A 13,907-nucleotide genomic window follows, 5' to 3' on the forward strand; every position below is an offset into this window, starting at 1 on the left:
CCCCCCGTTTCCTCCCTCCCCCAGCCTCTGACAACCACTGTTTTCTGTCTCTAGGGATTTACCTATTCTGGATATTTCATATAAATGGGATCATAAAATATGCGACCTTTTATGTCTGGCTTTTTTCTTTTTTTTTAAATGTTTATTTTTGAAGGAGGAGAGACAGAGCGTGAGCAGGGGAGGGGCAGAGAGAGAGGGAGACAGAATCCGAAGCAGGCTCCAGGCTCTGAGCTGTCAGCACAGAGCCTGATGCGGGGCTTGAACCCAAGAGCCGAGAGATCATGACCTGAGCTGAAGTCGGATGCCTAACCGACTGAGCCACCCAGGCTCCCCTGTTTTTTTTTTTTTTTTTAATTAGAATAATGTTTTTGAGGTTCAAGCCTGTTGTAGCAAGTGTCAATATTTTATTCCCTTTTATGACTGAATTATATTCCATTGTATGGATATGCCCCATTTTCTTTATCCATTCATTCCTCAGTTGAAGGACACTGGGTTGTTTCCATCTTTTGGCAATCATGAATAGCACTGCTATGATCATTCATATACAGGGTTTTGTTTGAATACGTGTTTTTAATTCTTTCAGATATATGCCTGGGAGATGGCCATCTTTAACTTTTTGAGGAACCACCAAAGTGTTTTCCACAACACCACACCATTTTACATACCACAAGCAATGTGCAGAAGGTTTTAATTTCTCCACATTCTTACCAACTTTTGTAATTTTCCTTAATTAAAAAAAAACCACCAGATTATAGCCCAGGGTGCTTGGGTGGCTCAGTCAGTTAAGCGACTGACTTGATTTTGGCTCAGGTGATGATCTCACAGTTCTTGAGTTCAAGCCCCACATCAGGCTCTGCACTCACAGCGCAGAGCCTGCTTCAAATTCTCTCACTCTCTCTGCCCCTCCCTTCCCCCACTCTCAAATATAAATAAACGTTAAAAAAATATTATAGCCATCCTAGCAGGTATGAAGTGGTATCTCATTGTGGCTTTAATTTGCATTCCCCATATGGCTAATAATGTTGAGCATCTTTCTTTCTTTCTTTCTTTCTTTCTTTCTTTCTTTCTTTCCTTCTTTCTTTCTTTCTTTCTTTCTTTCTTTCTTTCTTTCTTTCTTTCTTTCTTTCTTTCTTTCTTTCTTCATATATATATTTTTTAGAGAGGGAGAGAGGTAGAGTGAGAGAAAGAGAGACACTCAAGCAGGATCCAGGCTCAGCATAGAACCTGACATGGGATTTGAGGCCATGACCCTGGGATCAGGACCTGAGCCAAAACCAAGAGTCAGATGCTCAACCAACTAAGGGTGCCCCCGCCTTTGTTATTTTAGGATTTTAGTTATTTATTTAAAATATTGTGTTATCATTATATTGAAAAGTTTTTATTTATTTTTAAGTAATCTCTATCCTTCACGTGAGGCTGAACCTCATGCCTCAGGCATGAAGAGTTGCACACTCTTCTGACGGNCCGACTAAGCCACCCAGGCGCCCCGATTTTATTATTTTTTAATGTAATCTCTATCCCCCATTATTTCCTTTTTTTAAATTTAAGAATAATTGACATAGAATGTTCTGTTCATTTCAGGTGCACAACTCAGTGATTCAATATGTATATACATATGAAATGATCATCCCAATAAGTCTTGTTACCATCTGTCACCATACAAAATTATTATAAGGGCACCTGGCTGATTCAGCTACTGGTGCGTGCGACTCTTGTTCTCGTGTTTGTGAGTTTAAGCTCCAGTTGGGTGTAGGGATTCCTTAAAAATAAAATACTAAAAGAGAACAAAATTGTTACAGTATTATCAGTTATATTCCTTATGCTGTGCATTATACCCCATGTCTTATTTATTTTATAACCGGAAGATTGTACCTCTTAATCTCCTTCATTCATTTTGTCCATCCTCCTCCCCCTCAGGCAACTAACCATTGGTTTATCTGGGGCATCTTTTTCATTTGCTTATTGGCCACTTGTGTATCTTCTTTGAAGAAATATCTAACAGGTCTTTTGCTCATTTTACTTATTTATTTTTTAAAGTTTATTCATTTATTTCTTTAAGTAATCTCTACACCCAATGTGGGGCTCGAACTCAGGACCCTGAGATCAAGAGTCGCATGCTCTTCTGACTGAGCTAGCCAGGTGCCCCTCTTTTGCTTATTTTAAGATGGGTTGTTTATTGGGCGGCTGGCTGGCTGTCAGTAAGGCATGCACCTCCATCTCAGGTGGTTGAGTTCAAGCCCCAAGTTGGACGTGGAGCCTACTTAAAATAAAATAAAACAAATAAATAGGGGCACCTGGGTGGTGCAATTGGTTATGGATCTGACTCTTGATCTCGGCTCAGTTCATGATCTTACAGTTCATGAGTTCAAGCCCCGCCTTGGGTTCTGCACTGATGGTATGGAACCATGCCTGGGATTCTGTCTCTCCTTCTCTCTGAACCGACCCCCTTGTGTTCTGTCTCTCTCTCTCTCAAAGTGGATAAATAAATTAATAAACTTAAGGGGTGCCTGGGTGGCTCAGTCGGCTAAGCGTCCGACATTGGCTCAGGTCATGATCTCACTGTTCCTGGATTCGAGTGGCCCCCCGCCCCGGTCAGGCTCTGTGCTGACAGCTAGCTCAGAGCCTGGAGCCTGCTTCAGATTCTGTGTCTCCCTCTCTCTCTGACCCTCCCCTGCTCATGCTGTCTCTCTCTCTCTCCAGAAATAAATTAAAAAAAAAAAACATTTAAAAAATTTAAAGTTTAAACTTTAAATAAAAATAAATAAATAAAATGGGTTGTTTGACTTTTTAAAACTAAGTTGTAAGAGTTCTTTTTTCTTAATTTTTTAATGTGTTTTATTTATTTCTGAGAGAGACAGCATGAACAGGGGAGGGTCAGAGAGAGAGGGAGACACAGAATCTGAAACAGTCTCCAGGCTCTGAGCTGGCTGTCAGCATAGAGGTCTCGAATCCACATACTGTGAGATCTTTATGTATATTCTGGATACTAGTCCCTTATCAGATACACAATTTGCAAATATTTCTTCCCATCCTGTAGGCTGCCTTTTCATTTTCTTCATTGTGTCCTTTGATGCAGAAAAGCACCTAATTATTTATTTATTTATTTTTAAAATGTTTGATTTATTTTTAAGACAGAGAGAGAGAGAGCATGAGCAGGGGAGGGGCAGAGAGAGAGGGAGACACAGAATCTGAAGCAGGCTCCAGGCTCTGAGCCAGCAGCACAGAGCCTGATGCCGGGCTCGAACTCACAAGCTGTGAGATCATGACTGGAGCCGAAGTCGGACGCTTAACGGACTGAGCCACCCAGGTGCCCCGTCTTTAATTTTAAAAAAATGTTTATTTATTATCTTGAGAGAGAGAGAGTGGGGGGGAAGGGCAGAGAGAGGGAGGGAGAGAGAGAATCCCGAGGAGGCTCTGTGCTCTCAGCACAGAGCCTGATGTAGGGCTCAATTACATGAATGGTGAGATCATGACCTGAGCCAAAATCAAGAAGCAGACGCTTAACCAACTGAGCCACCCAGGTGCCCCAAAAGTGTTTAATTTTGACGAGGTTCAATTTTTCTTTTGATGCTTCTGTTCTGGGGACATAACTAAGAATCCATTGCTAAACCTAAGGTCATGAAGATTTACCACTATGTTTTCTGCTAACAGTCTTACAGTTTTAGGCCTTTGATCCATTCTGCATTAATTTTTGAATATGGTGTGAAGTAGGGGCCTAAGTCATTCTTTTATATGTAGATATTATTCTATAATAATTATTTTAACCCTAGTCTTTAGTGTCTTAACCAATGACTTCCAAATTTTTGTGACCAGACATCCCTAAGAGGAAACAATCTTTGGCCCATATTGCTAATATAATGTAGATTTACCTATTTGTATATATAAGTGTACAATTATGCTGCTATAATAACTATGTTTTAAAATATACACAAAAGAATTTTTAAAATTTTTAATGTTTATTTATTTTTGAGAGATAGAGACAGAGCATAAATGGGGAAGGGCAGAGAGAGAGAGAGAGAGAGAGGGAGACACAGAATCCGAAGCAGACTCCAGGCTCTGACTGTCAGCACAGAGCCTGATGTGGGGTTCGAACTCAGGGACCATGAGATTATGACCTGAGGTGAAGTCAGACGCTTAACCGACTGAGCCCCCAGGATCCCCCACAAAAGAAATTTTTAGAAGGATGAAATAGAAAAAAATACATCTAGGGACGCCTGGGTGGCTTAGTCAGTTAAGCGTCCGACTTTCGCTTAGGTCATGATCTTGCGGTTCGTGGGTTCGAGCCCCACGTCGGGCTCTATGCTGACTGCCAGCTCAGAGCCTGGAGCCTATTTTGGAGTCTGTATCTCCCTCTCTCTCTGATCCTCCCCTGCTCACGCTGTCTCTCTCTCTCCTAGAAATAAATAAAAATATTAAAAAAAAAAAGAAAAGAAAAAATACATCTAGAAGGTTTGGTCTTTTCTTAGTGGATCATTTAGAGTGCTCCCAAGGCTCTCAACCCTCTCTGGCACTTGCTGGTCCTGATGGGCATCTAAAAGGGATACCCGGAACCACCATCGTGTGGTATGGGAATGAACCTTCCAGAGTGGATCTGTCTTCCCTCTTCTAGGTCCCAAAGTCTGATAACGGAAGGACGAGTGTTGGAACCCTGGCTCTGTTTCCTAGCTGTGTAACCTCAAGAGAGCAGCTCTGTCTTCCTGAGCCTCAGATAATAGTCCTGACTTCATAGCATCGCTGTGAGGGCTCTGTGAGCATATATGAATAGTGCAGGGTTGGGGCGCCTGGGTGGCTCAGGCGGTTCAGTGTCTGACTCTTGTTTTCAGCTCAGGATGTGATCTCATGGTTGGTGGTTCAAGCCCCACATCGGGCCCTGGACAATGTGGATTCTCTCTCTCTCTCCTTCTCTCTATCTGCCCCCGCCCTTGCTCACATGCTCTCTCTCGCTCTCTCTTAAAATAAATAAATAAGCTTTAAAAAAAAAAGGACACAGTGTCTGGTCACCTCTCGGTTAACAATCACGGTGGTCATTACTGACTCTGTCAAGGAGCCAGATCCTGGCAGGCCTTCTCATCCTTCTGCCAGCTAAAGAGTCCAAGGCAGGGGCCTCTCACTGGATGGACAGAAGGAAGACACCGAAGAGGGAAGCAGGGGTAATGACTTGGCCCTGCTCTCGGGGAGGCAGCGTGGCCTGGTGGGTGAGTCACAGCTGGAAAAGAGAGGTCTGGATTGAAGCCCTGCTCTTCCTCTTACCAGTCATGTGACCTGGACCAAGTGGTGACATTTCTCTGAACCTCAGTGACCTTATGTGTAAACACAGAGATAATAATCATTATACATGCATCATAGAGTTATCTGAGTATATGAAACAGCATGTGAGGTGGCTCAGTCAGTTAAGTGTCCGACTTCGGCTCTAGTCATGACCTTGCGGTTTGTGAGTTCGAGCCCTGCGTCAGGCTCCATGCTGACCGTGTGGAGCCTGCCTGGGATTCTTTCTCTCCCTGTCTCTCTGTCCCTCCCCTGCTTGCGCGCTCTCTCTCTCTCTCAAAATAAATAAACTTAAAAAATAACACGTGAAAGTGCTTGTCCTGCAATAAGAGGTCAATAAACAACAGCAGTTATTATTATCACAGTAGTCCCTCCACTATCCGCAGGGGTTGTGTTCCAAGAACACGGGTGGATGCTGCAAACCGCTGATAGTGCTGGACCCTACACATACTGTGTGTTTTTGCTATATGTACATACCTATGACAAAGTTTAATTTACAAGTTAGGCACAGTGAGAGATTAACAACAATAACTAATAGTAAAATAGAACAATTATAACAATATACTGAAATAAAAGTTATGTGAATGTGGTTTCTCTGTCTCTCAAAATGTTGTGCTGTATTTTGTTTTTGAAGTTTACTTATTTTGAGAGAGAGAGAGAGAGAGAGAGAGAATCCCAAGCAGGCTCCACATGTTCAGCAGAGAGTCCAGTGCGAGGCTTGAACCCACAAACCATGAGATCATAACGTTAAAAAAAAAACGCACCTACCTTAGTTTGGTGTATGTGTTGGGGGGCACTAAGTGAGTCAATTAATGTAAATTGTTCAGCAAAGCACATGGCACATTGTAAGCACATGATAAATGGTAATTATTGCTCCTACTCTTACTGTAATTGTTGTTCTATTATGTCAGATAGAGAGACGTGGACCTGGGGACAGCATATTTGACTCAAGTCCCAGGTAAAGCACTTAGGTATATGCGTGGAACATAATAGATATTTAGTAAATATTGAATGAATGAATGAATGAATGCACCTTCTCTTTCTTTCTCTCTTTCCTTCTTTCTTTTTTTAAAATATGCTTCATGCCCAGTGCAAAGCCCAACATGGGGTTTGAACTCATGACTCCAAGGTCAAGACCTGAGCTGAGATCAAGAGTCGGCCACTAAACCAACTCAGCTACCCAGGAGCCCCTCTCCATTTCTGGTGAATGAGTTCCATCCTGCCTCAGCCAACCAACACTGATTGAGGTTTAATGTAGACCCAGCCCCATGCCGGACAGTAGAGGCAGGGCAATAGTTGGGCAGATGGGAAATACACAATTTGCCCAATACAATTTGCCCACTGGCTCTCCTTTGGGGAGTGCCCACTCCTCTATTGCTGCCTTCCTGATCCAGCTTACATTCCAGGCTTCCCATTCCTCTCCACCCTGCTGTACTCGCTCCTTCCCTTGAGCCTCCAAAACTCTTTTAAGTTCCTCATATTTTGCTTGATATAATTTGTCCCTTTAGACTGGCAGCAAGTCTCATTCGGGAATGTTTATTTTTATCTATCTATCTATCTATCTATCTATCTATCTATCTATCTATCTATCTCAACTCTACACTCAACATGGGGCTCAAACTCATGACCCCGAGATCAAGTCTCATGTTCTACCAACTGAGCCAGCCAGGTGCCCCAGGAAAGTTTAGATACCTCTAAAATAATGGGGCACGTGGCTATCTCGGAGGAGCATGTGAGTCTTGATCTCGGGGTCATGAGTTCGAGCCCCATGTAAGGTATAGAGATGACTTAAATAAATAAAACTTTAAAAATGCCTCTAAAGTTGGGGCGCCTGGGTGGCTTAGTCGGTTAAGCGTCCGACTTTCGCTTAGGTCATGATCTCGCGGTTCGTGGGTTCGAGCCCCGCGTCGGGCTNGCCCAGTGCAGACCCCGGCTTGGGACTTGATCTCACAATTGTGAGATTGTGACCTGAGCTGAAGTAGGATGCTTAACTGACTGAGCCACCCAGGTGCCCCAGACAAGGAATATTTTAATTCATTCAATGGAAGTGACGATGTGAAGATGGAGACACCAAGTACTAGCTGTGTGACCTTGGGCAGGATACCTCTATCTGCTCTCTATCTGTAGAGTAAGAAAGGGACATCAGAGGCTCTCCATGGCAGCTCTTCTCAACCTTTTGAAAATGGGACACTCCTGATGAATGGCATTCTCATGTGACGCAAGCTTCATGGGCATTCAGATAAGAATGCCTGAAGCTCTATGTAACCCACCTCTTCCTCTCTCCCTCAAGAGAACATGTCCGAAGGCCAGAGAGCAAGGGTGACATTATTTATAGACATAATCTTGAGTCCACTCTCCCTCATCTGTTTATTTCTTTTCCTTCTTCATTTATTTATCTGTTACAAAGCAAGTAAAACATTTTCAGCCTTCAGTAGAGGAAGTGATTAAAAATATCAGACCAGAAGCCAGGGAGACCTGTGTTGAAATCCCCACTTTGCCACTTCTGAGTGGAGTGGGCAAGTTACTGAGTCTCAGTTTCCTGGTCTGCAAAATGGGAGGATCATAAGGAAAACCAGCCTCAGAGGCTTGTGGAGAGGATTAAATGAGATCATGCAGGAAAGTTCTTAGCAACATCCTGAGTATTTGGCAAGGGCTCAATAAAGTTATCAGTATCCACTTCTGTTATTAGTTACAAGTTACATGTAACACACTAGAAAATTAGGATATGATACTGAACACTGAACACTAAGCTCTTAAAAATTTTTTTAAATGTTTACTTATTTTTAAGAGACAGAGAAACAGAGTGCAAGTGGGGAAGGAGCAAAGAGAGAGAGAGAGAGAGAGAGAGAGAGAGAGAGATACAGCATCCAAAGCAGGCTCCAGGCTTTGAGCTGTCGGCACAGAGCCTGATACAGGGTTTGAACCCAAGAGCCGAGAGAGATCATGACCTGAACTGCAATCAGACGTCCCAGGCGTCCCAGTAGCTCTTGATTAGATTCCACAAACTGATTTTTTGTGGCTTTCTAACCCACTGGTAGGGATCCTGAGTGCTGGTGGATTTCCCTGCTAGGATGAGAAACAGATTTATGGATGTACCCTATTCTTTCGTTGCCTGTTCACTGTATCTCCACTCTTTCATTTTAGCACCCCTTTTATTAGTTTTATTATTCGTTATTATTTTAAGTAAGCTCTATGCTCAAAGTCGGCCTTGAACTCATGACCCTGAGATCAAGAACTGCATGCTCTACCGACTGGGACAGCCAGGAGTCCCAATTTTAGCCCCCTGTGACCCTCCCCTGCTCACGCTCTCTCTCTCTCAGAAATAAATAAAAAACATTAAAAATATAAAGTTTAAAATGTTTTTTTAGTAAAGTTTCATTCTCTTTTATTATTAACCTATAATTTACACAAAGTAAAGCACACAGATTTTAAGTGTATAATTTGATACATTTTAAAAAATATTTTTTAAGTTTATTTCTTTATTTTGAGAGAGACAGAGACAGTGTGAGTGGGGGAGGGGCAGAAAGAGAAGGAGAGAGAATCCCAAACAGGCCCTGGGCTGTCAGCACAGAGCCCAGTGTGGGGCTCGAACCCATGAGACTGTGAGATCATGACCTGAGCCAAAACAGAGTCAGAAGCCTAACCGACTGAGCCACCCAGGTGCCCCTTGATACATTTTTTATATATAACCACAACCCAGCTTAGGCTACAAAGCTGTGTTGTCTACTTCAGTGACCATTTAGCACACGTGTCTACTCATCACTTAAAATCCACCTGGTCTTAACCTAAGACATACCATAAGCACAATGGTACCGTAAGTATCATTACACTGGGTATAGAAGAATATAAACAATGAATGTAAAATATATCATTAGTAATTTTATATTAATTGCATGTAGAAATGTAATACTTTGAATATATTATAATGTCAATTTTACTGTTTCCTTTTTTACTTTTTTAAGCTTTCGCTTTCTTTTTTAAAAATATTTATTTATTTTTGAGAGAGCAAGTGAGAGCAAGAGCGAGCAGGGGAGGGGCAGAGAGAGGGAGACAGAGGATCTCTGAGTGCAGAGCCCAATACAGGGCCTGAACTCAGGAACCATAAGATCATGACCTGAGCTGAAATCAAGAGTTGGATGCTTAACTGACTGAGCCACCCAGGCACCCTTTCTTTTACTTTTCTAAATGTGGCTACTAGAAAATTTTAAATTGCATATGTGTTTCACGGCTGTGAATTGCATCTTATTTCTATTGGACAACACTGGTATAGAACATTTTCATCCTCCAGAACATTCTTTCTTACTACCCAGTCAGTATCTTCTCCGTTTCCCCCAAAGATAAACAGTATTCTGACTTCTCTCCCCATCGATTAACTTTGCCTGTTCTAGAACTTTATGGGGATGGAATCATACCGTATGTATTTTGTATGTGTCTAGCTTTTGGTTAACATAATGTTTTTGAAATTCATCCATGTTCCATTCATTTGTTCCTTATAATTTTTGCCTAGTATTCCATTGTATGAATATATCATGTTTTATTCTTTTCCAATTGAAGGACATTTGGATTGTTTCCAATTTCTGACTATCATGAATAATGCTGCTATGACTCTTCTTGAAAAAAATCTTTAAGTAGTCTCTTTCAAATTATTTTTATATGTTTTTTAATTGTTTAAATAAATCCATACAAGGAAAAAATCCATACACATATCAACACACAATATACACCATCCCCTTGTTAATGATTTGATGTTAATGGTTTGATGTAAATCCTTTCAGACTTTCTCCTCCACATTTAGAATCATGTATTATCACAATTAATAAAATTGTCATTTTGGTGGTTTCTCTCTTGGCTGCCTCATACCAGCGGATGGCTGCATAGTCCTTGATCTTTGCCCTTCTCGGTCTAAAGTTCATAGAAGACCCAAGCTGGAAAAGATGTACGAGTAGCTTAGGGAAGGCAATATATGACCCTCCTTCCACTATTCCCGGATTACCTGTATCCGTGGCAGACATTGCTAATCAATCATAGCTTTCTATCTTTGCTCAGCCCCAGCCACTACTAATCAATAGAAAAACTGAAACCAATTTCCCATCTCTGAAATAATCTGGCCACCTTCCACTTTGCTGATGAATACACTAGGTAGGGCTTAGAAAGGGGAAGAATCTGCTTCAAGGTCAGAAATAGAGCCCCAGCCTCCTGACTCCCTGCCTAATATTTTTTTCCTACTACACTCATGGATTCCCAAAATGATTTCCCTGGGATCCTGAAAACCCAATCCTGAAAATCTCCAGAGAGGACACTTTGTTCTCCAGACAGGGCTCGTAAATGGAACCTTCCTCTAGCCTGCTCCTCACCTCTATGCCCTGAGTGTAATCAGAAGCCCCCGCCAACAGACTGGCATCCCCTCCCCCACAGTCACCACTGACAGACCTGCATTTTCTGTTCTCCAGGTCTGCAGTTAAGTTTCCCAAAATAAACATTTAAAACAATAAAGGAGGCATGCACTTAGCTTCTTTGCCTTCAGCCCCAGAGTTGTGGAATTATTAACTGACCAGACTAAATCAAATAGTTAATTACAGCAGAGAGGCAACTTCAGATGCTGAAACCATAAAACTCCAAAAGCATCCCTCTTTCACCAACACATCAAACCAACTCTGGCTGTCATTGGAAGCGACAGTGAGAAAGTGGGAGAGTCAGCAGGTCTGGACAGACTGTGGGTGTTCTCAGCTGGACGAGCAGAATAGTTTATTTAATTCTCTCCCTGCCTGAGCAAGGGGGAAAAGTTAGAGGGGAAAATGGAGACAGAATGTAGCATAACGTTTGAGTTAGGCAGAGCTGGGTTTAAGACTGGACCCCCCACACTTGCTAGCTGTGTGACCTTGGTCATGTCACTTCATATGTCTGAGTCTCAATTACTTCATCTATAAAACAAGCATATTAATAGAACCTCCTGTACTGGATTATGGCACTGATTAAAATGATGTGGTTAAGGCGCGTCTGAGTGGCTTAATCGGTTAAGCATCTGACTTCGGCTCAGGTCATGATCTCACGGTTTGTGGGTTTGAGCCCCATGTCAGGCTCTGTGCTGACAGCTCAGAGCCTGGAGCCTGCTTCAGATTCTGTCTCAGGGTTCTCTGCCCCTCCCCCACTCATGCTCCATCTCTCTCTGCCTCTCAAAATGAATAAACTTTAAAAAAAAATGACGTGGTTAAAAAGCTGTATGTAAAACTCTTGTGAGTGTGTCTCTAGATTGTAAGCTCTGTGTGAGTGGGGGTAGCTGTCTGTCTCCTTCACCCTCTCATCCTTCATCCCTAGCACAGCGACTGGTGCTAGGCAAGCACTTAATAAGCAACTATTAAGCCCCTATTGAAGGGGTGGTTTTGAGGATGGGGATGGTGGTGGAAGAGATTGCAAAAAGGCTTAGTACAGGGACCCTGCCCCTAAGTAGCTCTCATTCCAGCATAACACACTGTCCAGAACCATCTATAATAATAAGTGGATTGTTATGCACTGAATAGGTAGATAATATAATGTAGTGGCGGATGGTGGAGATTCTGACATCAGACTTGAGTTCAAATCTCAGCTCCCCCACTTGCCACCATTCTGATCCTTATTGGCAAGTGTACCTCTCAATGCTTTTGTTTCTGGATTTGTAAAATAGGGGCCCACTTTATAGGGTTGTTGTAAAGATGAAGAAGTTTCCTGAAGTGCTCAGTATGATGCCCAGAACATAATAACTGCTCAACAAATCTTAACTATTACTTTTCCCATTTACTATGTGACTTTGGAAAAATCACTTAACTTTTTTAAGATCTGTTTTCCTGGTCAATAAAATAAAATATAGTTGTTCCTACCTTGAAGAATTGATAGGAAAACGAAATGGGAAAATCCTTGAAATGTGCTTAGCATGGTGTCTGGTGTATAGAAAGTACTTAATAATTTCTACATGATGACGAAGATGAGGATGGTGAAGATGATGAAGACAATGACGATGATGATGAAAACAAGGTGCTAGGGGAGAAAGGAGTAGATTCATTTTTTAAAATATTTATTTGTGAGAGAGAGAGAGAGAGAGGGAGAGAGAGCACAAGCAGGGAAGGGGCAGAGAGAGAGGGAGACACAGAATCTGAAGCAGGCTCCAGGCTCTGAGCTGTCAGCAGAGAGCCCGACGCGGGGCTCGAACTCACGAACCGTGAGATCCTGACCTGAACCATAGTCAGACACTTAACCGACTGAGCCACACAGGCACCCCAAGAGTAAATTCATTTTGATGGTAGCCACTGGGATAAGAGAAAGGTTTATAATAAGTGATTTTGGAGGTAACAATTTTATTGAGATATAATTCATAAAAATACAATTTACTCGCTGGCGGCCGATGAACTCACAAGTGTGGGTGGTGTGCGACACGATGGCAAGTCTTTTGCTAACACCACAAGGGTCTCCGGCCCAGTGAGTGGAGTGTGATAGTAATTCTTGCTACCAGTAAAAAAACAAAACAAAACAAAACAAAAAAAACACAATTTACTCATTTAAAGTATATATTTCTTTTTTTTTTTAATTTAACATTTATTTATTTTTGAGAGACAGAGAGAGACAGAGTATGAACAGGGGAGGAGCAGAGAGGGAGACACAGAATTGGGAGTGGACTCCAGGCTCTGAGCTGTCAGCACAGAGCCGGATGTGGGGCTTGAACCCACAAACCGTGAGATAATGACCTGAGCCGAAGTCAGACGTTTAACTGACTGAGCCCCCCAGGCGCTCCTAAAGTATGTATTTCAATAGTTTCTAACATATTCACAGAATTGTGCAACTATCGCCATAATCAATTTTAGAATATTTTCATCACTCCAAATAGGAAACTATATCCATTAATAGTAACTCACTCTCCATTTCCCCCTACATCTCCCTGGAGCCCCCACCCCAATCTCCAGACAACCACCAGTTACTTCCATTTCTGTGGATTTGCCTATTGCAGAAATCCTGTGTAAATGGAACCACACAATTTGTGAACTTTTGTTTCTGGCTTCCTTTACTTGGCATAATGTTTTCGAGGTTCATCCGTATTGTAGCATGGATCAGTACCGTATTCTTTCTTATAGCTGAGTAATATTCCATGTGTAGAGTTGATAAACCTTTGGGTTGTTTCCACTTTTTTGACTTGTAAGTAACACTGCTGTGAACTTTCACATACAGGATATGAGTGGATAATGTTTCCATTTCTTTGGGGATATATATCTAAGAGGGGAATTGCTGGATGATATGGTAAGTCTATATTTAACTGTTTGAGGATCTGCTTTTCCAGACTGCTTTCATAGTCCTGTACCATTTTACATTCCCACCAGCAATTTACAAGGGTTCCAATTTCTCCACATGCTTGCCAACACTTGTTATTATCTATCATTTTGATTATAGCCATTCCCAGTGGTTGCATGGTAGTATCTCATTGTAGCTTTGATGTGCACTTCCCTGCTGCCTAATGATGTTGAGCATCTTTTCAAGTGCTTATCAGCAATTTATATATCTGCTTTGGAGCAGCGCCCATTCAGATCCTTTGTCCATTTTCAGTGGACTGATTTTTTTCATTTTTTGAGTTGTATGGCTTCTTTGTACATTCTAGATATAAGTCCCTTATCAAATATCTG

The 13,907-nt window shown here is 42.0% G+C and overlaps 1 pseudogene; it reads left to right on the plus strand.

Annotated features, from left to right (window-relative positions):
* The first annotated feature begins 12,605 nt into the window (after window positions 1–12,605).
* Window positions 12,606–12,749, plus strand: LOC144233219 (small nucleolar RNA SNORA62/SNORA6 family; annotated as a pseudogene).
* Window positions 12,750–13,907: the final 1,158 nt, after the last annotated feature.

Source organism: Crocuta crocuta, unplaced genomic scaffold (genome assembly GCF_008692635.1).
Source record: "Crocuta crocuta isolate KB4526 unplaced genomic scaffold, BGI_CrCroc_1.0 scaffold339, whole genome shotgun sequence".
Lineage (NCBI taxonomy): Eukaryota > Metazoa > Chordata > Mammalia > Carnivora > Hyaenidae > Crocuta > Crocuta crocuta.